The sequence below is a fragment of the Schistocerca piceifrons genome, chromosome 5 (genome assembly GCF_021461385.2).
Source record: "Schistocerca piceifrons isolate TAMUIC-IGC-003096 chromosome 5, iqSchPice1.1, whole genome shotgun sequence".
Classification (NCBI taxonomy): domain Eukaryota; kingdom Metazoa; phylum Arthropoda; class Insecta; order Orthoptera; family Acrididae; genus Schistocerca; species Schistocerca piceifrons.
Window position 1 is genome coordinate 712,288,928 of NC_060142.1, and position 24,044 is coordinate 712,312,971.

At 44.4% G+C, this 24,044-nt stretch overlaps 1 protein-coding gene across 1 annotated transcript in view; it reads right to left on the reverse strand.

Moving 5' to 3' along the window:
* The window catches only part of LOC124799216, a 346,089-nt gene that overhangs the window by 284,595 nt on the left and 37,450 nt on the right, over positions 1-24,044 (reverse strand). The window lies entirely within an intron of this gene.

Sequence of the window (24,044 nt, forward strand, 5' to 3'; positions counted from 1 at the left end):
GGGTGGCAAAGTTACTTCAGTCCTGGATATGGGGTGCTCAGCCTTTCGTTAAGAACTCAAATTTTCTCCTAGAACAGCGAACACAGCTTTTCATCAATATCTTCACGAAGGACGTCTCTGGAAAAGAAGGCCGTTTCAAATGGCTTATGTTTTGACTTTAAGCTTCCATAGAAAAAATTTATATCTGTCTGGCATCGACAATTGCGATCGAGTAACAAGAACAATGGAACATGACAAAACTCGTTCGGGAAAGGCACTACGATGAGGTGCAACTGACCAAGAAACGGTTTAAAAATCGCATTCTATCAAAACGAACCATCGCCACAATTTTACAAGATGATGTTTGAACACTGATGTTTGCCGTTTCAGCACAATTTCTGGAGTAGTTGAGTTGGTTACATATCCAGTTTCCAATGAGAACAATAAATGTGTTCTCACGGGAATCATGGAGTTCTTATCGGAATACAATTTTAGCATTTGAATTTGAATGTGATTTATTTTATAGCTATAACACGTTGGCAGCTAACACTGTGCTGTTTCAGTATGTGTTTCATATTATTTGTGTTGAGCGTTCTCTGATTGAACGTTCTTTGAGAAACCTTATCTCAAAAATTTTGTGTAACTTAAACAGGAGAACGATAAGCGTAACGTGCAGCTGTCAGTATCTAAACAGGTTGATTGTAAAGTCTTATGGAACAAATTACAATAAAATTAAAAAAAACTTATCTGCGAACAAAGGAGGACCACCTCCTCACTCAGATGTAATCATGAAGCAGAAATATCATTTTCAAGCTGGACAGCGTTTACCTTCATTATAGTTGCAACACACTAAGTAGAAAAACAATAGTTGGTACAGTTCCGCACCAACAGATTTTTCTCTTCGTCACTACGAGAAGCAACAGATTTTTCTCTTCGTCACTACGAGAAGTACGACGCGCTTTTCGAATGAAAGGATCTAAATTGGGTAGCCTGCACTAGAAAAGCAGGGAGCAGCACCTTCTGCGAATTTCGTCTGCCACGGAAACCATAAATGGTGCGCAAGAGTGGCATAGAGCAGCTTTCAGCAGCCACTAACGAAATCTCGCGCTCGGCTTGCACCCACGGAATGTGACAGCCCCGTGCCTTCCCGGCTCCGTCAGACGCTCCAGGTTGCAGGGCCTAATGGAAGGGATCGCGTGTCACCACCCGCAAGACCACGCGGCCTCATGCGTAAGTCATGGACACGAGAAAGCACTCATGACCGTGATACAGTTATGCCGAAGTCGCACACTTCTTACCGTGGCCTAAACCTGGCGAAGAACAACCGGCCTCTCAGAAACAAAACATTCTTGTAGGCACTTCGTTTCAGACAATATCCTCATATGTTACTTATTATGTGACGTTCTGTTTGAGTAAAATCACCGCTACACTTAATGCTCCCACCACTTAGCTGTCTTGATAGTTATGTCATTTGATTCAGAAAGGTAAATGATTCACTGTACGCCGAGATGTTTTCATGTTTCGGTGGACTGTTTGTGCTACAGATCGCTCATGATGTGAGCACTACTTAATACACTACCGGGAAAATATTAGTATACCGCTTTAGAGTTTCCAATGCAGTCAGAATGTATAGTTGCAACAGCGCATATAAAGCACATGAAATGATTAGATTTAAAGACCAATAGCACAAGCGGTTCTGAGGTACCGGGTATCGACCCATGCTGAAACACCCGTATTAGTACGTGGTGTGTCCTCCGCGGGCGGCATCGCGGGCGCTGACTGGCATCCAGTTGATCGTACAGACTGTGAATACTGTCCTGGGATACCTCATTCCACGTCTGATCGACTTGTTGACGTAGTTCTGTAAGAGTTGTCGGTTGACGAGTTTCACGAGTCATTACTCTTCCCATCATATCCCACACGTGCTCGATTGCAGACAAGTCCATAGAACGTGCTGGCACGTTTTACAGAGCAAGTTGATTTTCACGGACAGTGTGTGATCGAGCATTAACCTGTCGGAAAAACACATCACCTCCCTGTTGCAATAACGGTGAAAGAACGGGTCTAAGAACGTCTGCACGTACCGAGTGCTGGTTAGCGTCCCCTCCAGAAACGCCAAAGGTGTACGAGAGCTGTAGCTTATCGCACCCCGGGCCTTAAAGCCTGGGAGGGGGAGAGTGTGTCTTTGACGAATGCACTCTGCGATACAGCGCTCGCCATGCCTATGTTGCACCCGCAAAGGACCATCACTTGCGTCCAGGCAGAATCTGCTTTCATCGCTGAAGACGAGGGCGCGCCATTCCATCTTGCAGGTGATCCTCTGGCGGCACCATTCGAGCCGTGCCCGTCGATGACGTGGCATGAGTGGAAGACAGGCCAGACTTATGTGTGCCCGTAGTCCCACTGTTTTAATTGTTTCGCAACAAATCGGTTGACATGTCTTGAAGCCCTCTTATCTATGCCGTGCTAGGGGTACGATCTTCCACTGCTGCCTTTACAATACAACGATCATGACGAGGGTCCGTGCTACGTGGACGACCAGTTTCTCATCTACGTTTGTGAGAATGTGAGAACGTTCTCGTGACCACTGATACCAGCATCCTTGTACAACAGACGCAGCACGTCCAGCTTGTGTGGCATCACTCTGAATGGACCATACCGCCGCTCGGAAGACGACAATTTGACCCCTTTCAAACGCGCTCGGTTGGCTGTATGAAGGACTTGTGCGGCTCTGTGGCATGGTTGCCTGCTTGCTTCACATGTCTGCAACACACTGAGCCTTCTGGCTGTGAGCATTCCCTATTAAGCGGTAGACACAAATGGCTCTCTGGTAACTATGCCATTATGCTATTAGTTAGAGGATGACGTTAAAACCATTATGAGTACATCTACTATCCCCCAGGTGGCATAAACCATCAAAAAAAAAAAGTTCAAATGTGTGCGAATTCCTAAGGGACCAAACTGCTAAGGTCATCAAATGGTACAAATGGCTCTAAGCACTATGGGACTTAACATCTGAGGTCATGAGTCCCCTAGACTTAGAAATGCTTAAACCTAACTAACGTAAGGACATCAGACATATCCATGCCCGAGGCAGAATTCGAACCTGCGACCGTAGCAGCTGCCCGGTTCCGGACTGAAGCGCCTAGAACCGCTCGGCCACAGTGGCCGGCCGCTGAGATGTTCCGTCCCTAGACTCACACACTAATTAAACTAATTGAAACTAACTTATGCTAAGAACAACACACACACCCATGCCCGAGGGAGGACTCGAACCTCCATCGGGAGGTGCGGCGCAATCCGTGACATGGTGCCTCAAACCGCGCGGACACAACGCGCGGCTCGTATGCCATCATAGGATCAAAAGCGACGTCGTCTGTCCAGGTGTACTGCTTGTTTCCAGCAGCGTATAGTGACACCTACTGGCAGGTTACAACCGTGTCCGTGCTCAGGCGTGGTACCCGAGTACGAAGGCTCGTAGCGGGCGGTCTGTGGTCGAACGAGGCGCAGTGGGGAGGGCAGGATAGAGGCTGCCCGGTCTGGGACGCTGGCCGCGCTGCTGCTGCCACCAATTTGTTGGCAGCTGTGTGTGCCTGCAGGCTGTTGTCGTCCCTGACAACATCCCACCACCTGACGGAACTACGCTGACATCACCTTGTTAAGCTGTAGACGTGTATTCCTGAGTGGTAGTGTCTAACAGCGAAACAGTTATGATCCATAATAAAAAATAACGTGCTTTGTGTAATATCGAAGATTTGAAAATTGTTTGGAGTTTCACGGGAAAACCATATAAATACTTACGTCGCTCTCATAACAAAAAAAACACATTGCTGTATTGCCTATGACCCGGATGAAGCCGCGCATCATACTCGCTCGAATTTCATCAGCATGTCTTTCAGTGTTTGGTGCTGCTATCATAGGATGAATCAAAATGTCAGAAACGTCTACATTTCCCAATCCTGAACCAACATTTACAAGGTCCTGATATAAGGTGCGAAATACTACACCTAATGGTAACGTAAATGGATGAAGTTTTCTGGCACACATTTCTACGCACATTTTTAATTACTGCAGTTTTCACTGGAACTGCCAATGCTTCAGAATTTACACTTTGTTGTGTTCTGTAGACATGTGGCTTCGGATGCGTGGTGGCGGATCTGTAGGGTAAGAGAACAGAGAACTTGTCGCAATAGAATGTATCCGACATCTTTATCAGCCACCGTCTTTCGCACTCAGGATGTATTATTTCGAATCAGAGTTCGCTTTCATAGGTTCCTTCATCTCGTGTTCGTGCGCCATGATCCTACAGCGAGCGACTGACCGGCACTCGGGTAACTGTAGCAGGCGGCCAAGCACTTGGAGCGCGCGACGCCTGAACGAGAGTCTTGAAAGTCGAGTGCGGATCCTCCCTCATTCCACTGACACCTGGCGGACTTAAGCGGAACTACGTGCTACGAAAAATTCGAGCTATCCTAAACGACCTGTCTGGATCCCAGGCTGAAACCTGCATCCTCGTCCAGGCACAGCTCACGACGCTGCCCTTCCACTTCACTTCTACTGTTACCTATCTCTTAAACTTTCAAACTCCCAGGAATCCTCCTCCTTACTCCGCGAGACTAGCACTCCTGGGAGAACGAAAATTGTGTAAAATATCTTGGCAACGTTCTAGTACTAGAAGATACTTCCCAGAATGAATCCTTCACTGTACAGCGGAATGTGAAAGGCTGTAGGTTTGAGTCCAGGTCTAGCACTCACTTTTAATCTGCCAGGAAGTTTCAAATCAGCGCACACTGGTTAATACCAAGGATCTGTTTTCTGCGAACGTACCAATAAGATTTTCTTGAGTGTAATTTCAGTGGATTACAAATTTAGTGGATCTTACTGTATACTTCGTTCAGAAGAGAAATAATTGTAGAAGAGAACTGTTGTAAAATGAACTCAGGGGGAATGAGCTAATTTTAATTGCATAGACATTCAGTCTCAATAGTATTCACAAACTCGGTAATCACTTTTTTAAAACAATACATATCATGTGAGTTTATTGGTATTGTGTGTATTAAATGACATTATACTGTAACGCTTGTTGTAACCTCTTAGGTTTTGTGTAACCATACTGGCTGCAGGACTTACTCTAGGTTATGACCTGCCTGCTTAACGGTGGGGTATGCAGTGGCACTCGACTCGGAGGTTGTCGGTTCGAGTCCCAGTGTTTCATCGACGAGACCTGAATACCAACCTTGAGACAATGTACTGGCTTAAATTCCGATTCCTCCTTCATGTCTCATGGTAGAAGGAAGGAGGATTAGGTTTAACGTCCCATCGACATCGAGGTCATTAGAGACAGAGCCCAAATTCGGAACTTTACAAATATGGTGAACGAAACTGGCCATGCCCTTTCAAAGGAACCATCCCGGTATTTGCCTGGAGTGATTTAGAGAAATCACGAGAAACTTAAATCTGGAGGCCGGACAGAGATTTGAATCGTCGTCCTTCCGAACGCGAGTGCAGTGTGCTAAACAGTCCGTGTCTGAGAGTGCATGTGACTCTTCTGATGGTGATCCGTCCACTGGATGGAAAGGTTACTCTCAACGTCCCCTCAGTGCCACTAGAGAGGAGCAAACTACGTCTCGGCACCAGGTTGCACTACACTCTCACGATCAAAACACCACGCTACGCACACATGCATTCCGGTCAGCTATATTCTGGAGATACACTAATAACACAACTCTCACAAACCGGAAGGAAAGGATTTATTGTGCGCGGAGGAACAATATCCTTTCCGTTACATGGCTGAACATTTCAGCTCGCAATTTCATCCGACTCTATCTTTTCTACTCTAAGGCTTCATTGCTGGTGGGAGCTCTGTATCAGAGTCATTCCTTGAAGTGATTTCATTACATACCGAACAATAATTGGTGTACTAAACTAGCTAAACTCCGCCCGAACAAGCTATGAAGGATCTACGGTACCGACCGGCCGCATTGTCATCCTCAGCCCACAGGCGTCACTGGATGCGGATATGGAGGGGCACGTGGTCAGCACACCGCTCTCCCGGCCGCATGTCAGCTTACGAGACCGGAGCCGCCACTTCTCAGTCAATTGCCTGCTGAGTTTACCTCACAGTGGACCCCGCTTGCCAGCAGAGCTCGGCAGACCGGACGGTCACCCATCCAAGTGCTAGCCCAGCCCGACAACGCGTAACTTCGGTGATCTGGCGAGAACTGACGTTACCACTGCGGCTAGACCGTTGACAAACAATAATTAATATAATATGCATGAAACAGATTGTCAGTCAAGGTAATTAACTTTGTAGATAATACGTGTAATGAATACCAAAGGTTACAAAATTCCGATTGCTTCGATCAGCTTCGATTATTGCCTATTCATTATTATGTCTACAGAACAAAATCACAGTTAATCATTTCATCCTTTGCCACTTAACTCTATGTTCTTTGCATGAATTATATTTAAATAGCGAAAAACCTATGGATAGCGAATAAATAGATGAAATAGATGTTCAAACCAAATTTCAATCTATATTTGAAAATTATTCAGCTCCAATGTTTTGTATCATCATTATCATCACCATCACTATTGTTATTATTACGAACCTTTGAAATAAGCCGCACGGGGTAGCCACGCGGTCTAGGGCGCCTTTCCACGGTCCGGGCGGCTCCCCCCTCCCCCGTCGGAGGTTGGAGTCCTCCCTCTCGCATGGGTGTGTGTGTGTTGTCCTTAGCATAAGTCAGTTTAAGTTAGATTCAGTAGCGTGTAAGCTTAGGGACAGATGACATCAGCAGTTTGGTCCCATGAGACCTTACTACAAATTTCCAACATTTGAAATAAAGACGTTCTCCAGACTTCGCCATGGTTTATGGGCTTCAGTGGTAGGCATTGGAGCCTATCACGCGAAGTTCCTGATGTCGGCTACCCACCTTTCAGCAGGTCACGGTCTCCGTGCTTCCATTTCTCTTTGCAACCACATGATAGAGTCTATCGTTTTTATCATATCTGAGGCGACTCCAACTACATTATCCAGAACACGTTCGCTGTGGAGTGCGGAATATAATCGCTGGATTGAGGCTCGATCTGGAGGCAGGTCAGTCAGTATTAGTTGGAGAGCGCCCTCTCGTCTGCGACGGTGGGTCCCTCTGGCCACGCACCTGCTCGTCGCTGCAGCCGCCAGTGAGTCGCCACGTAGTCGAGGCTGACAGTGTAAGCACAATTGACCTGAAAGCGTTCACAGTGCAATGCGTACTCCTTAGCCACCACTCACTGGTTTACTCTAACGTCACCGTGTGTTTACGATAGCGGCCGTGCGGCAGCCGACAGCCGGTCCGTGGTGTGCTCAGGGAAGGCACACGGGTCGAGAGTTGCTATCGTGGATGAAGACGGGAAGAAGCTGTCTGCTTCGTTCGACAGATATACGGCATGTCTACCTTAGAACTCTTGAGGCGTTCTGACCATTCGCGTAGAAGGTTCTGGTTTTAAGTCCCGCTAAAGGAGGTGGTCGTGTTGAAAAGCGAGGGGGAACTGTGCTAAGAACGTTTTTCTGTTAGAAGTGAGACTGGATAGTGTATTGAATGTTATGTAGTTGTAAATTGGTTCACTGCGAAACAGCTGTCAAACAGTAAATAGATTTTTTTTAATGAAACATATTTTATATGACTAACTGTCCTCCTGTTGACAGCTTCCAACTGGGAAGTGGGACGTGAGAAGGAACGACAACAAGTCCTGCATGAAGGTCACAGGTAAACATGTTTGTCTACTGTTGACATTCTGTACTGAATCAGTGATGTTTACCTATTAACGGACACATGTGAAGGTGACCTTTTGCTTATTGCCATTTGATAAAAACTATTCCTGGGGGACACAAATGACCGATATAGGTGCGGTAACTGGTGCACGGATGAAAAACGTGGCCTCTGCGTAGATGAAAAACGTGGCCGAGAAATAATCTCACCGCAGTCCAAAAGAAGGGCACTGCCTTACTTCCTCATGTTTCGCAGCATGATTTACTATTTTGTGCGATTTTTGGCTTCTTCTTTGATCTAATCATATATTTAGCATCCGAACGGATTTACAGCCAAGTATAATGACAGTATTCTCTATAGGAGCAGTGTTACTCCTCGAAGGTATTAATCGTGAAACTTGCGAGATCAGCAGCTTGCTCAGGACTTACAACTCCCTTCCCTTTACAAGAAGCTACATAAACAGACATTGTAATGTCGGCGCATTGGACACTGCCTTTTAAGCCATCGTTATTTGGTAAGTGGCACTACTCCACCACTTTGTACACATTGCGCCCGCGTTTTAACTGCCCGCCACTTCCCGACGGACTCCCCATTTTTTAACCATTTACGTTAACGCTTGGGTTTGCCGTCTGGGTTATCGGCCGTTTTAGCAAATGACGCTCGGGCCGTCGACTGCGTTTTACTTTTTATCCGCCAAAGCAATATGGCGAAGGCCATTTAATTTTCAGTTTTGGACCTCCGTTTCTGTATGGTGTCTTTTTTAGCTCTTTTTCAACGTGCCTGTTTCTAGCTGTCTTCTATTGTGTCGATTGGGACTGACGTATAGTCGTTTTTTAACTCCTCTCTCTCTCTTGGTGTTCTATAGTTTTTACTTGGGTGCGTATGACCCCAGTTGTGTTTTTGCGCCCTAAAGCAAAACAAATCGAAATTCAAATAGAAGGTTGACTTTCGACCGGCACCCCATTTGCTTCTTTCGTCCCGAGTTCTTCTGGTGCTTACGGTTGGTGATTGTATGCAAACTCCTTTGCTTCAATGTTATATAATTTGTGTGTTGTTTTCATCAATACACGTAAATGTAATTTGTTCGATATTACACTACATGCACAGTTATCTTATTATTATTTCCAATAGAGGACTATCTAAAAGTTCCAAGGAATTTTTCTGCCTCTTTCTAATAATTCATTTTGGGCTTTTTGAGGATAGGGTACAGTCTTCTTCTCGGATGTCTACAGTCGCATTCAAAGATACCGTGAAACAACGCGAGTACTACATGAGACATTTCAGTTAGCATGCAGATGTAGCATATAAAGGACTGAATTATGCTCTTTGTGAAGAGAACGTCATTCCGGAACGGGACTTTTCTCCTCTCGCCCTCCGTCGCCTGTCCTCAGAATCCCGGGAACATGGCGCGTTGGGCGTTTGCCCGCCCGTCACGAATGCTGGGAGGCGACGGCGAAATGACAGTCGCCGTGTGATGAAAGGGCCAATCAATAGGCGGCCCGCCTGAATACGCCATTAGCGCGCCGCTCTATAGCGCCGCGATTTATTACAGCGATACGGCCGCCGCCATGCCCTCCACGCCCCTCCCACCCTCGCCTCTATCTCGGCCGCCCCCTCGGTGGCGGAGGAATAACTTCTCCCCACAGCCACCTTCCTACCCCTCCACTTCTCTGGCCTCTGCCACACGCTGGTCGTCGGTCCCTCAAAGAGGTTCCTCCCTCCCAAGGTCGGTCACCAAACGACACTATATGACGTTCAAAACAGTTCGATTTCTTTGATCCCCATCAAAATCCAAGGCGGTAAAACGAATCAGAATCAGCATCATTTGTCCGTCTCAGACACTTGGAAAACCGTCCTTAGCTCAAAAAATGGTTCAAATGGCTCTAAGCACTATTGGACTTAACATATGAGGTCATCAGTCCCCTAGACTTAGAACTACTTAAACCTAACTGACCTAAGGACATCACAAACGTACATGCCCGAGATATTCGAACCTGCGACCGTATCAGCAGCGCCGTTCCGGAGTGAAGCGCCTAGAACCGCTCGGCCACAGTGGCCGGCTGTCCTTAGTTACTGGTGCGATGTTGCAAGAGCTGAATCACACCGAGTGAGGTGGCCGAGCGGTTCAGATACTGGACTCGCATTCAGGACTCGTTGGACTGACATTCTCGTTCGGTTATCCGTAATGAAGTTTGGTGTCGTTTTCTAACCGGTTAAAATGAACGCTGGGATAGTTGCTTTGAAAGAGACACGGCTGATTTTATTCTCTGCTCCTGTTCTATCCAAGCTTGCGCTATAATGACCTCGTCTACAGGAGAAAACACTATTGTTCCATACTTCATTTTCGAGCCGATTGGAGCCAAGGTTGGAACTGACAGTGAAAATGATCGTCAGCAATATTGGACTTCCAAACAAAACATACATTATAGCGCACAGCTTATGATGACCAGAGGATAGAAGATCTCCAATCTCTCCGAAACTTCTGCTAAAAAGCATGTGCTAGTGTTGTTGGTAGTCCCTTCATAGTATGGGTACATAAGTTCGACGACCCCGCTTGTGCTGCTGGAGTTTTCAGTGGACGTACAGCGTCGCCCTAGCACGTCCTTACCTTTGCGTAGTAATCTACTCTTTAAAGTACTTGCCGCGATCACCGGCGTAACACAAATATGCACAAAACACACTACGTTAGGAAAAGGCAAGGGGACGTTCCATGAACATTCAATAAACTGAAGTACAATGTACAATTTATAATTAACAACTAGGGAAAAAAACCAGAACTGATTGAGGTTCTCACTATGATGAAAAAAGGATGAAGTACAGAAAATGTGAACGGCATCAGTCGCCGAGATTGCTATTTTTCTCGTAGGGAGACGTAACTACACTAGTCGAGTTGGGTATATACGAGATGGAACGAATAGTAACTTTACTGTGCTATTTAGCAAACACGATAACTGCACCTCACCAACCCTAACTTCCGCTGATGAAGTGGTTGTTATGCTTGATCAGAATGGAGTTCATGTCACGACTGTAGAAATGAATTGAAAATCAGCACCTTTCCTGTGACCGAATCCCTCTCGTGATGAAACACTGCGTAAGCGTAAGCTTTTTATGCCCTTTTCTCAAATGGTTCCTACTTGCCTTCAAAGTATGAATTAAAACAGTTCTTAACTTAATGAATCTGAAAGCTTGATTACATTCTGCACCTAAAATTGTGGGCTACTAGCACCCGTTATCAGACTGGACTCTTTTGTTGGCTGACATGTATGGGATGCCGACAGAACGTCTATGGATGCCAAAGCAAATCATACCTGTACACCACAAAGGCTCGTTATGTACCGGCTCTGCATATAAAATATCTAGAAGCATTGTCTGGTCACTTTTTTTTTATTGTGAGTCATACAGTGGTCATTTCGCCAAACCAAGTATTTTCCACCTGCTTTAGGTTATAATTTCTACTAATAATATATCTATAAAACTGTCGTGTATCTCTATTAGATTAGATTAGATTAATACTAGTTCCATGGATCATGAATACGATATTTCGTAATGATATGGAACGAGTCAAATTTTCCAATACATGACACAATTAAGTTAATTTAACAACATACTTAAGTTAATATAACAAATTTTTTATTTTTTTGTGTTTTTTATTTTTTCCTTAATTTATATCTAAAAATTCCTCTATGGAGTAGAAGGAGTTGTCATTCAGAATTTTTTTTAATTTCTTCTTAAATACTTGTTGGTTATCTGTCAGACTTTTGATACTATTTGGTAAGTGGCCAAAGACTTTAGTGGCAGTATAATTCATCCCTTTCTGTGCCAAAAATTTAATCTTGGATAGTGAAGACCATCCTTTCTCCTAGTATTGTAGTTATGCACACTGCTATTACTTTTGAATTAGGTTTGGTTGTTAATAACAAATTTCATAAGAGAGTATATATACTGAGAAGCTACTGTGAATATCCCTAGAACCTTATATAAATGTCTGCAGGATGATCATGGGTGGACTCCACCTATTATTCTCATTACACGCTTTAGTGCAATAAGTACTTTATTCCTCAGTGATGAATTACCCCAAAATATGATACCATATGAAAGCAATGAGTGAAAATAGGCGTAGTAAGCTAATTTACTAAGATGTTTATCACCAAAATTTGCAATGACCCTTATTGCATAAGTAGCTGAACTCAAACGTTTCAGCAGATCATCAATGTGTTTCTTCCAATTTAATCTCTCATCAATGGACACACCTAAAAATTTGGAATATTCCACCTTAGCTATATGCTTCTGATTAAGGTCTATATTTATTAATGGCATCATACCATTCACTGTATGTACTGTGTCTTATCAAAATTCAGTGAGAGTCCGATTACAAGGAACCACTTAGTATTTTCTGAAAGACAGTATTGACAATTTCATCAGTTAATTCTTATTTGTCAGGTGTGATTACTATACTTGTATCATCAGCAAAGAGAACTAACTTTGACTCTTCATGAATGTAGAATGGCAAGTCATTAATATATATTAAGAACAAGAAAAGACCCAAGACTGACCCTTATGGAACCCCATTCCTGATAGTTCCCCAGTTTGAGGAATGTGCTGATCTTTGCATATTATGAGAACTGCTTATTTCAACTTTCTGCACTCGTCCAGTTAGGTACGAATTGTACCATTTGTGCACTGTCCCACTCGTGCCACAATATTTGAGCTTGTCTAGCAGAATTTCATGATTTACACAATCAAAAGCCTTTGAGAGATCACAAAAAATCCCAATGGATGGTGTTCGGTTATTCAGATCATTCAGAATTGGATTGGTGAAGGCATATATGGCATTTTCTGTTACAAAACCTTTCTGGAATCCAAACTGACATTTTGTTAGTACTTCATTTTTACAGATATGTGAAGCTACTCTTGAATACATTACTTTCTCAAAAATTATGGATAAAGCTGTTAGAAGGGAGATTGGACGGTAATTGTTGACATCAGTTCTATCCCCCTTTTTATGCAAAGGTATAACAAAAGCATATTTCAGTCTATCAGGGAGAATGCCCTGTTCCAGAGAGCTATTACACAGGTGGCTAAGAATCTTACTTATCTGTTGAGAACAAGCTTTTAGTATTTTGCTGGAAATGCCATCAATTCCATGTGAGTTTTTGCTTTTAAGCAAGTTTATTATTTTCCTAATTTCAGAGGGAGAAGTGGGTGAGATTTCAATTGTATCAAATTGCATAGGTATGGCCTCTTCCATTAACAGCCTAGCATCTTCTAATGAACACCTGGATCCTACTATATCCACAACATTTAGAAAATGATTATTAAAAATATTTTCAACTTCTGACTTTTTGTTCGTAAAGTTTTCATTCAATTTGATGGTAATACTGTCTTCCTGTGCTCTTGGTTGACCAGTTTGAACACGCTTCACCACAACTACTAGATGAATTTTCATGGGGTTTTCGTAGGTACAGGTAGCTTGAGTATAACTTGGGGCACCGTATAGGATTATTTCGTCAAAAAAATGGTTCAAATGGCTCTGAGCACTATGGGACTTAACATCTATGGTCATCAGTCCCCTAGAACTTAGAACTACTTAAACCTAACTAACCTAAGGACAGCACACAACACCCAGCCATCACGAGGCAGAGAAAATCCCTGACCCCGCCGGGAATCGAACCCGGGAACCCGGGCGTGGGAAGCGAGAACGCTACCGCACGACCACGAGATGCGGGCATAATTCGTCAAAATCGGATCACAGAACAAAATATATGTACACATGTTATAAAAATCTGTGTATGTATGTATGGTCCACATCACCTTCTAAACTAAAGGTCTCATTTCAAGCATTCTTGGTACACATATCACTTACTGTCTGGAAAGAATCGCTATAGGTGTAATGGAGTGAAGCAGAAAGTGCAAGCAGTGACGGGGGAATATCAAGGTTTTATTCATCCAGTATTTGATAACGAGAGCACTTCGTTATTTACAACAAACATTACACGTAGTTTCAAACATCTAAGAAACTTTCGCTGGCTTACAACCTCGACAAATGATGAAAAGAAAAAAGTTAATCCTTAGAACATTTTCGTTGTTCATGTAGTAAAACTGTCGCGTTAGGCATGACGATTTAATTTATTACTTATTTATAACTTAATGAGCTTGTGACACTTTTTCAGGCAGTGTTTGTATATACCACTGATGTTAATGTATCTGAAAAACTGCATCGTTGTACGACACGTAGTTCAGGATATATGACGTCGATAACACTGAGATGCATGAGAAACTGGCACACTGTGCATGACGTGTAAATCTTTCATGACTATATAGCTGTATAGATTTCTACGAAATTTGGTAAAGAGATGGCTTGAACCCTGAGGACGAACATAGTCTACTTTAGGGCGTGTGTAGTACAAGATACTTACTGGTTTGAAGAATATTACGCGAATTAGAGAAAAATATTTACTCGTTGAACAAACTGTTTACTCTTTGATTTAATCATGTTTGAGAAAATGCCTTCTTTTACAGTCTTCAATGTGTTTAATCCATACTTCCACGCTTTTTGTTGTATAACGTACACGTTGCATTATATATAGCTGCTTCAGTAGCAGTGTGCATAGACGCATGCTCCTGCCCAAGCGCTGTGCACGTACTGCTCAGCAGCGACGCTGCACACGCCCGAGCATTGCGCTTTGCAACAGCTCCGCGAGGGGGGAGGGGGGGGGGGTAGAGCGGGGAGCACATCACGGGTTACGACATGAGGGCACCTGATGTTACTGTAGGTACAGTAGATGATTTACTCATCGTCTGGCATCACAACAAAACTATTGATATGACAGTGCAACTGCTGTCAACAGCTGGTTTTGTAGTACGTCGTCATAGATACTATGTACGGATAATTTAAGTAAACCAAGTATGAAAGGTAGCCATAATTTTTCAAATTTTACCTGAAAGAGATAAAGCAACATTATTTGCTTGCAATTGAGTCTGCAGTCATGGTACATACTGAAATGCCGCACCCATAGTACGCAGCACGCCGCTAGAGGGGCCGAAACAAAATGGCGCATCCTACTGGTACTGTGTAGCATCGTGCAGTAATTCGTTTTCTGAAAATGGCTACGACATCACATGCTCAGTCGCTGGAGATGAACGAAAGCATGGTTAGGTGGCGCAGGCGCTTCCTGTGTGTTCAGACAGGTCTGAATGTCGGAACAACGACGTGGTAGACCATTTCTCTATAAAGAACCAGAAATCGCAAGATGACTGAAGTCCCTTGTGCTCAAAGTCTGGCATATTACTATTGATGCGATAGTGTAAAAAGTGAAAAACCAGTCACAAATCAGTTTCCATCATCTTGCACGACATTTTGAACGTGACAAAGGTCACAGCTGTCTGGGTACTGTGACTGCTCACCTCCATTCACAAAGCCTGCCGGATCGAGATGGCAGGACAAATATTGCTGTGTGCCATATCAATCCAGTAGACTTCTTCAGCCGCCTAATTACCACGGACGAGTGGTGGGTGTATCATTTCGACCTAGATAGGAAGAAGCAAATCGAGAAACGGAAACATGTGCATTCACCACAGCCATAAACCGCGTTGACTCAACCATAATCGATCAAAAGGTTGCAAAATGTGTTTGAAGGATTATCACAGTGCTGACGGGTTATGCTCTTAACGGGCAAAGTGCCAAAGAAGCTTACTAATGAAATCTCATTACGAGCGCACAGAAGGCTGTCCAGATTAAAGGCGCACCCGCTCATTCTGCTCAGGACACGGTCACACGTGCGGCTTTGCTTCCCCCCCCCCCCCTCAACCCCCACCCTGCTGCCCCCCTACCCCCATGCGCCACCCCCACCCCATTCCAGAGAATTCTTCCTCTGTTCTCGTGTAATCGATGCGTGGCAGACATTTCCAGAACGACAACCAGAAGGTTTCTAAGGTGGAACATTTCCTGAACAGCTCAAATCCAGACTTCTACAATCGACGTCTCCATCAAGTCATCTATGGCTGGGAAAAATGTGTCACGTTGAAGAGCGAATATACAGAGAAGATGTAACGCCACCTTCAGGTTACATGCTTACAGTTTGATTTTTCCGAAGTACTGATTAAAATTATAAAACTACCTCTCGTATTCCTGCTACAGAAAAGTTATTCATGTATTCCAAAGTCTGTTAAGACAGAAGAGAATCTTAATAAGGTCGCGCAATATTCTATGCAGCCACCAACAAAATCGCAAATAAAAGGGTCCATGAAGTATGGAATTGCAAGAACAAGTTTACGAAGGATTCAGAAAAAGCTGAAGTTGAGACCATATAGTCCTACTTTACTTCAAGGCGTAAAAGGTGAGCCGACAGGCATGAGGAATTCTGTAAGTTATACACAATCCGACAACAATCCGATTCTAAGTTTTACAAAATCATTCGCTTTTGAGGTGGATGGTGGACTGAACTGACACAATTCTGTACTGAGATTCTACGAATCCCAATGTCGCGATCGAGAAGGAGTTTAACTCTCCTGCCGTCAGTGTACAAACAGAGACTTTCACCTGTGGAGCTAATAGGGCCTTATTTTTTAATCGTATTGTCAGTTCTGAAAATTATTTAGATATGCTCCAAAAAGTGTTGTGAGAACTGGAAACTAGTCCACTCTTTTAACATTTGCAGCCGGTTGATGAAAGTTGATGTGGCAACATGGAGCACCGACGCATTACAGAGACTTTCTAAATGAAAGCTTTCATGAATGAATGGGATTGGTAGATATGGTTCTGCTGAATGGCCCCCACGATCCCCAAATATCACATTTAAGGATTTTTCGGTCTGAACTCAACTAAGAAACTGAGTGTACTCCGTAAAAATTAGTGATATTGAGCATTTGAAGGAACTAATCCAGTCAGAATTTGAAAACCTACAGTCCCGCAAGACTGACGATAAAATTTATAAACCAGTATGGAAAAGATGCATTATTAGCTAAGAACAGCATGGAAACTGCAGTGTGCGTCTTTTGAAGGTTCATTGAACTCTACGTTTATTTCTGTATAGATAATACATTTGTATTTTCGTTTGTTTAGTATTATTGCACCAACTGCATTTTTGACAACTGGCCACATGCTATTACCATCACTCTATAGAATTCTGTAGTGAGAAGAGTATCCTATGTTACTGTCATACTATAGAATTTTGTAATGAATTATCCAGTCATGTTTGGCGATACTGTTCAATTGTACCGGCTCTCTTTCAGATTTATCAAATGTTTTAAGGGCTTTTCGCTCTATTACAAGCTCTCACGTTTAATTTAGCTACACAAAAGAGTGATGGATACTGAAGGGATTAGACAAATGAAATGAATAAAATAGAATTTTTGGGTTTTATGACTGTACTTGTTCATTCATTGGAATAAAAACAAAAGTAACGATTAAATCTAATTTGACATTCTGGGTTAGTGAGACATGAAAAAATCATATAGATTGAGAGAGTTGTTGGGTGTCATATCTTCCCATATAGTGTCCAATTGACGCATTAGTTCGTCAAATTCCATGTATGATTGGTGGAACCATCCCATAATGCTCCACCAGTTGTCAATTGGAGAGAGACCCGGTGACCTTGCTAGCCAAGGTAGGGTTCAGCAAGCACAAAGGTAAGCTGCAGAAACTCTCACTGTGCGCGGGTGAGCATTATTTTATCGAAGTGTGAACCCAGGATAGTTTGCAATGAAGGACAGCGAAACAGGGCGCAGAATATCGTCGACGTACCGCTGCGCTTTAAGGGTGCCACGAATGACAACCAAAGGGGTGCTGCTATGAAATGAAATGGCACCCCAGACCATCACTCCTGGCTTTCGGGCCGTATGGCGGCCGACACTAAGGTTGGTGTCCCACCGCCGTCTGGGGCTTTTCCAGACACGTCTTCGCTGGCCGTCAGGGTTCTGTTCGAAGTGGGACTCATCACTGAAGACAGTTCTGCTCCAGTCAATGAGATTCCAGGGTGAATGGCCCCGACGCGACTGCATATGTGCTTGTTGCTGGTCAATGGTAGTCGACGCAAGGGTCGTCGCGAGCTCAGCTCCCTTCCTGTGAGCCTCCTATTATTGGTCTTTGTGGCCACTGTAGCACCAGCTGCACGTAGAATCCATCATGATGATGAACCTGGGTCTCTGAGTACCACTCCGACGACTGCTCGGTCCTCACCTTCTGTCGTCTCTCTGGGTCTACCGCTTAACGTTGTGTTCGGCTGTGGTTCACCCACTCCTGCCAACACCGTCGAATAGTGGTATTGCTCCAATTTCAGTGTCGAGCGATTCGCCGATTGCTCCAATCAACTTCCTGAGCCCAGCTAGACGTTCTCTCAAATGCTGGCATCTTTTTATACTATTCACACGCCTGTCTGCTAGGCGTATTTACTGTCCAACTGAGTACACGGAATTAAAAGTCGTAAGCATTTTATGTCCATCTGTCGACACGTCCCCTATTTACTGTCCTCGCCTGCTGAGGGGTAGAATTGCGCTGCAGCGTCAGACATTCATCCATCGGAAGCCGAAATTTACAATTTTACATTTTCCGTTGATTACCTGTATTAATATCAATTTGTGACCAATTTGCGTAACTCCTTCGTGGTGCGCCGTTTTTTTCTTTTCTTGGTGTAGTACGTATCATAAGGACGTCCATAAACAAATGTGCTTCGTAGGATTAGTTTCCTGATCAAAAGGATTTTGATCATTAATGCAAAATAAAAAGGAATTGTGATTCTCCGGGAGCACTGCACATCAGTCTGAACAAACATTGCGTCAAGAGACTAAGAAGGAAGATAGTAAATAACATAACTCTGCATTTGGAATAAGACGGTTCAAACAAGTAAAACAATGACATGGAATCTTGCTAGCTATTCCTGCAAAAGTTCGTCAAAAACACTGGAATCTGTGGAAGCAAAACGTTGACTGCTCGAAAACAAGACAAGAATACCCAGGAAGTATTGGAAATGCAGCATAATTGATGGATGTTGAACGTTATGTTTATTGATAGAGTATATTACAAAAAAGTGCTATGAAAGAATAGGGGACTAAGGGAGCCTGTGGAAGTTCTTTATCAGAAGAGCCGTTTTAGCAGACCATGCGGTAGTGCATCTACAAGTTTTTAACCCTGCTCTAGAGGCAGTATATACGATCGAGTTAATTAAGTCTAGAATATTGGAATATAAGGACAAGATACGAAGACATAGAGAGAGCATGACAGGTTTATGTCTTACAAGGAATTATGTTATAAAGCTTATAGTACGTCAAGAGAAAATAGGCGAGAGTAGCTGAACACCGATCCCAAAGATCTCAAAACGAAGGTCACACCGACTGACCAATTAAGTCACGCTCCAAAACCTTAAACAAAAAGTAGTTAATAAACTTGTTTGGAAGAGATGAAAATGCAGTCATTTAAAATTGCTGCTCTCCAAAATATGTTCCAAATATCTTTGTCCAACCCTACCAAAGGGGGATAAGGGTGCGGATGGGGGCTTTTCTAAAGAGTTAGAGACCGATGCGACAGGAAGAGGTGTGGGTATCTGACAACGAACAGAGGCCCCCCTCGGGAGATAGCAGAGCCCTCCGCAGCCATTCTTCGCGGCTACGATATGCGGGGGCGGGCCCATTCGGCTGGCGTCGTTACGGTGCCCGCCGGCGGCTCCCGCCTCCAAGTGTCCCCCACGAGTCTCTCACCGCTGCACGTCTCCACAATACTTACAACTCTCTTGCTGTTTCCTTCCCGTCTACGACAGCTGTTTTCTACATCTGCTTGTATACTTATCGACTGTTGAGAACGTCATGGAGAATCATTCGAAATATTATCACTCCAGTTTCTGTAAGACTAGTGAGTGGGGCTCAGAAAATGGTGTCCATACCGCAGTACGTGTCATAAACCCGCCTATTCTGATTCTTCTGCGAGAACTGCGACAGAGAAAGTAAAATCGTTTCACAATCTGTGCAAGATGTTGGTTAGTTAATTTTCTCTAAGAGTTTCTTCCTTCCAAACATCCACATCGACTGGATAAAAGAAACAAAATCTGTTCTTTAGGCCTAATTTTCGTAGATTAGGTATTACTGAAAAATATTTTCATCCTTCACAGATTTAATACAACACACACAAATGATGGCACAGAGATACTGATACATGCCTGGATCTCACAAAACATCAGTGTCTTGCATAACAACTACCCAATAATCTCAATTGGGAATACGGCAAATACAAGAGCACCAAGTTCACATAATGAATAATCATTCTACGGTACAATCAAGCTCCAGTGACGTGTACGTATTCCTGTTTATCACCTTTAGCCATTTGAACAGATCACAGTGTGAGTCTGCGGCAATTTGGGTGGAAGTATCGACGGATTGCTGGACATGTTGGGCACAATATATCAGTGGTGTGTAGCTAACTTCCGGCAGTAGTTCTTGAAATATCCCCGTGCATGTAAGCCAGGTTCTGGAAATCCTCGTAGTTCAGACGCACCTCAATATTGACGCATTCTGTAAGTAGCAGAGGCCGATCAAGCATCATTCAGGGACGAAACTCGGGCAAGCGTTGTGTGTTAGGGGTCCACTGAGAACCGTCTGCTTGCAGCACGATGAAGATCACGTGTTCCTCTGACCTGGCTGTCACTGACACTACAATATCGCCCGGCAGGGCTACTATTGTGTCGTGAAAGAGTTGACTGATGCAAGGAATGGCGCACTGTTGTCTTCAGTGATGAGAGTAGATTCTGCCTGTACTTGAGCGATGGACCTAAACGTCGACCTGGTGAGCTGCCTGTTCCAGAGTACATTCGCTCTCGATGGACAGGCTCTATCGCAGGGTTTATTATGTGGGGGGGACATCAGTTACAGCTTACGATCGTATTTGGTAGGAAATGCCGTGTGCCTTGGGCCTCCCGTCGGGTAGACCGTTCGCCTGGTGCAAGTCTTTCGAGTTGACGCCACGTCGGGGCTATGATGTTGATAAGGACAACACAACACCGAGTCCCTGAGATGAGAAAATCTCCGACCCAGCCGAGAATCGAACCCGGCCCGTTAGTTGTGACATTCTGTCGCGCAGACCACTCAGCTACCAGGGGCGGACATCATATTTGGTGTTTCTGTAGGTTAACCTAAGCAGTGCCGCAACATTTCATAGGGCATTATTCTCGAACTACAGCCACTTGTACGACGGGAAGATGATGTGCTTTTTCAACAGGACAATACAAGTCCACATTCTTCTGCTATGACGTAACGTGCCCTTTGTGTTGTGCGATGACTGGACAGCAAGATCACCATGTCTCTCGTCAATTGAACACATATGGGACATGAAGAAGCCGAAACTTACTCGTTCTCCAGGGCCTGCAAGAACCATTGGTGAACTGTAACAAACGTCGCAACATTCTTGGGACAAACTATCGCAGGATGATATTCGGCACGTTTGTGGTCGTTTTCATGCGAAAATACTGGCCTGTGTTGTTGGGCAACATCTACTGTGACATGTATGCTTCATTGGGTCTGAACTTGTTATCGTATTCTCCCAATAATGGATTGTCGCCTCACTTGTCAATGAGATAACCTGTCCTTGAGAATGTTGGTATTTTTTTCCAGGAGTGTACATGCAGGGTCTCTCTCCTGAGACACGACAGGAGCATTTTCTCTGGTTTTTCGGCAGATATTTGCAATTTCGCTTTTATTATGTGTAGTTGCGATCACTCCAAACAAATGCTGTTCATAACCACTTTGATGCGACTTGGATTCCAGCAGCGACTGAGCGTCGCTGCTGCATGGTGGTGGCAGAGACCACGGGCCAGGGCGGTGCTTTCGCTGCTAGGCTACTCATTATTCATCGTTTCTCTCTTCCTGTTAACACATGGTTCAAATGGTTCTGAGCACTGTGGGACTTAACTGCTGTGGTCATCAGTCCCCTAGAACTTAGAACTACTTAAACCTAACTAACCTAAGGACATCACATACATCCATGCCCCAGGCAGGATTCGAACCTGTTAACACATGTCAATAAGACTATTACTCTGCTCGGCTAATCTGGGACGCTATCGAACAAACATGTAAAGTTCCGGTTTAAAAATCATTTTAGTTATATCGGGAAACAAAACGAAGCTTTCCGTAGACACTGAGCATCTCATGAAAGATGTATTTGGTTGGGCTGACTGCAGCTACACCTTGAAAAATTATATGTGTATATTTAGACTCTGATTGTGACAAATCAGCCAGTGCTGTCAACCTCGTTTCGAGGAACTCACTGCGTCAGAACTGCAACACGTTGAGAGTACACACAACAGCGCAGGTCGCGGTACCTGATAAAGACGACTGGATACGTCGTTGAAATATTGCGCATAAAATGGGAACAACAGCTGGGATGAAACAGACGGAAGTTAAATCAAACAGAGGAAAGCTGAGATATCAAATCTCAACGCATGATATTTTGTCATTCAACTACACTGCCGGGAAAAAAAGCACGCCCTTTCAAAGGGTTCCAATTCACTCCAGATTTATTGTTACAACAGTACGTATGGAGTGCATGAAACGATTATATTTGCAGATCAATATCACAGACAGTTCTGGGGTACCAGGTGTCGACACATGCTGAAACACCCATATCATTTAGCGGTGTAGCGTCCACACGCGGTAATGCCGGTGCTGACTCTGGCGTCCACTCGACTGTATAGACGACAAATACTGTCCTGGGATACGTTATGCCACGCCTGCTCGACCTGTTCACGCAGTTCTGCAACAGTCGCTGGTTCGCGAGTCGCACGAGTCACTTCTCCTCCCATGATATCCCACACGTGCTTGATTGGAGACGAGTCCGGAGATCGCTCTGGCCAGGGAAGTTGTAGGACATCTTGCAGAGCATCTTGAGTTTTGAGGGCAGAGTGTGGGCGAGCATTATCCTGTAGGAACAACACATCACCTTCCTGTTGCGAGAACAGATCTGACAACATCCTCAACGTTCCGAGCACTGGTTAGCGTCCCCTCCAGAAACACCAAAGGCGAACGAGACCTCTAGCTTACAGCACCCTAGACTATGGACTAGACTATGGAGCGAGTGCGTCTTCGACAAATACGCTCTACGATACAGCGTTGAACAAGTCTACATCGTACACACCAACGACCGTCACTTACATGCAGGCGCAATCTGCTGAAGACCAGGATGCGCCATTCCATCACCAGTCGAGCCGTGCACATAGATGCTGTGGCGTGAGCGGAAGACGGGCTAGAGGCATGTATGCCTGTAGTCCTAATGCTAATAACCAGTTCGGAAAAGTTCGTATTGACATGTCTAGGTTCACAAGCCCTCGTACTTGTGCTGTGGTAACCGTACGATGTGCCACTGCTAACCTGACAGGCTTCTGTGTTTTGTGACGTTCAGAACATCGTCTACGGGTGTTGGAATGTTCTCGTAACCTCTGAGACCAGCATCGTTGCACAACCGACGCAACGCGTCCAACTTTTGTGGCAGTTCTCCGAAAGGACTATATCGCCACTCGGAATGACACAATTTGACCTCATTCAAAGTCACTCAGTTGGCTCTATAAAGCAAGAATGCTTCTCCGTGGTACAGTTGGCTGTTTGCTTCACACGTTTGCACCGCATTTACCCTCCTGGCTGTTGACGCGCTGGTAGCCATGCCACTACGCTATCTGTTGGTGGACGACACTGAAACCATTATCAGTACATCTTCTATGCCCCAAGTGGCACATTCCCTCATGGGATCAAAATCGACGTCGTCTTTGTAAGTGTACGTACATTTTTCCGGCAGTGTACGAGATAACTGGCCAATGTTTTAACAACTAGCGCTCCAGTTACAAGGCTTTTCGGGGGATGTCTTGCCGTAAATGCTTGAGAAAGTATTGTGGACAGTTTAAAAAAATCACATATAAGGGATCAGTTTTGAGCGGGTTCACAGTTAAAATTATCTCAATACTATAGAAATAGTTTCCAATGCAAATTTTCAAGAGCACGCAAATGAGTCACTGATAAAGTGATACCCAAACAGTTACTGCAATTTTCTTCGATTCTTCCGCCAGAGTCATGAATGATCGTAGTATTACCTATTCAGATTTGAGCATCAGCACGCGTTAGAAAAATCTCTGATAATAGCAATCTGTGCCTTCAGAAATTTAGGAAGAGCCTCCGTCGGATGATAGTTATTAGGCTGTCGTAAAGGAGTGGGCAAGTGTCGCACCCCTGCGCGTCACCTCTGAGTCAGTAATGAGAGGGGATCGGCTGCTGATCAGCAGGCGACGGCTTCGCGGCAGCCCGGCCACCGCAGCCGGCGGTACGCGCAGCGGCAAGTTCTCGCAT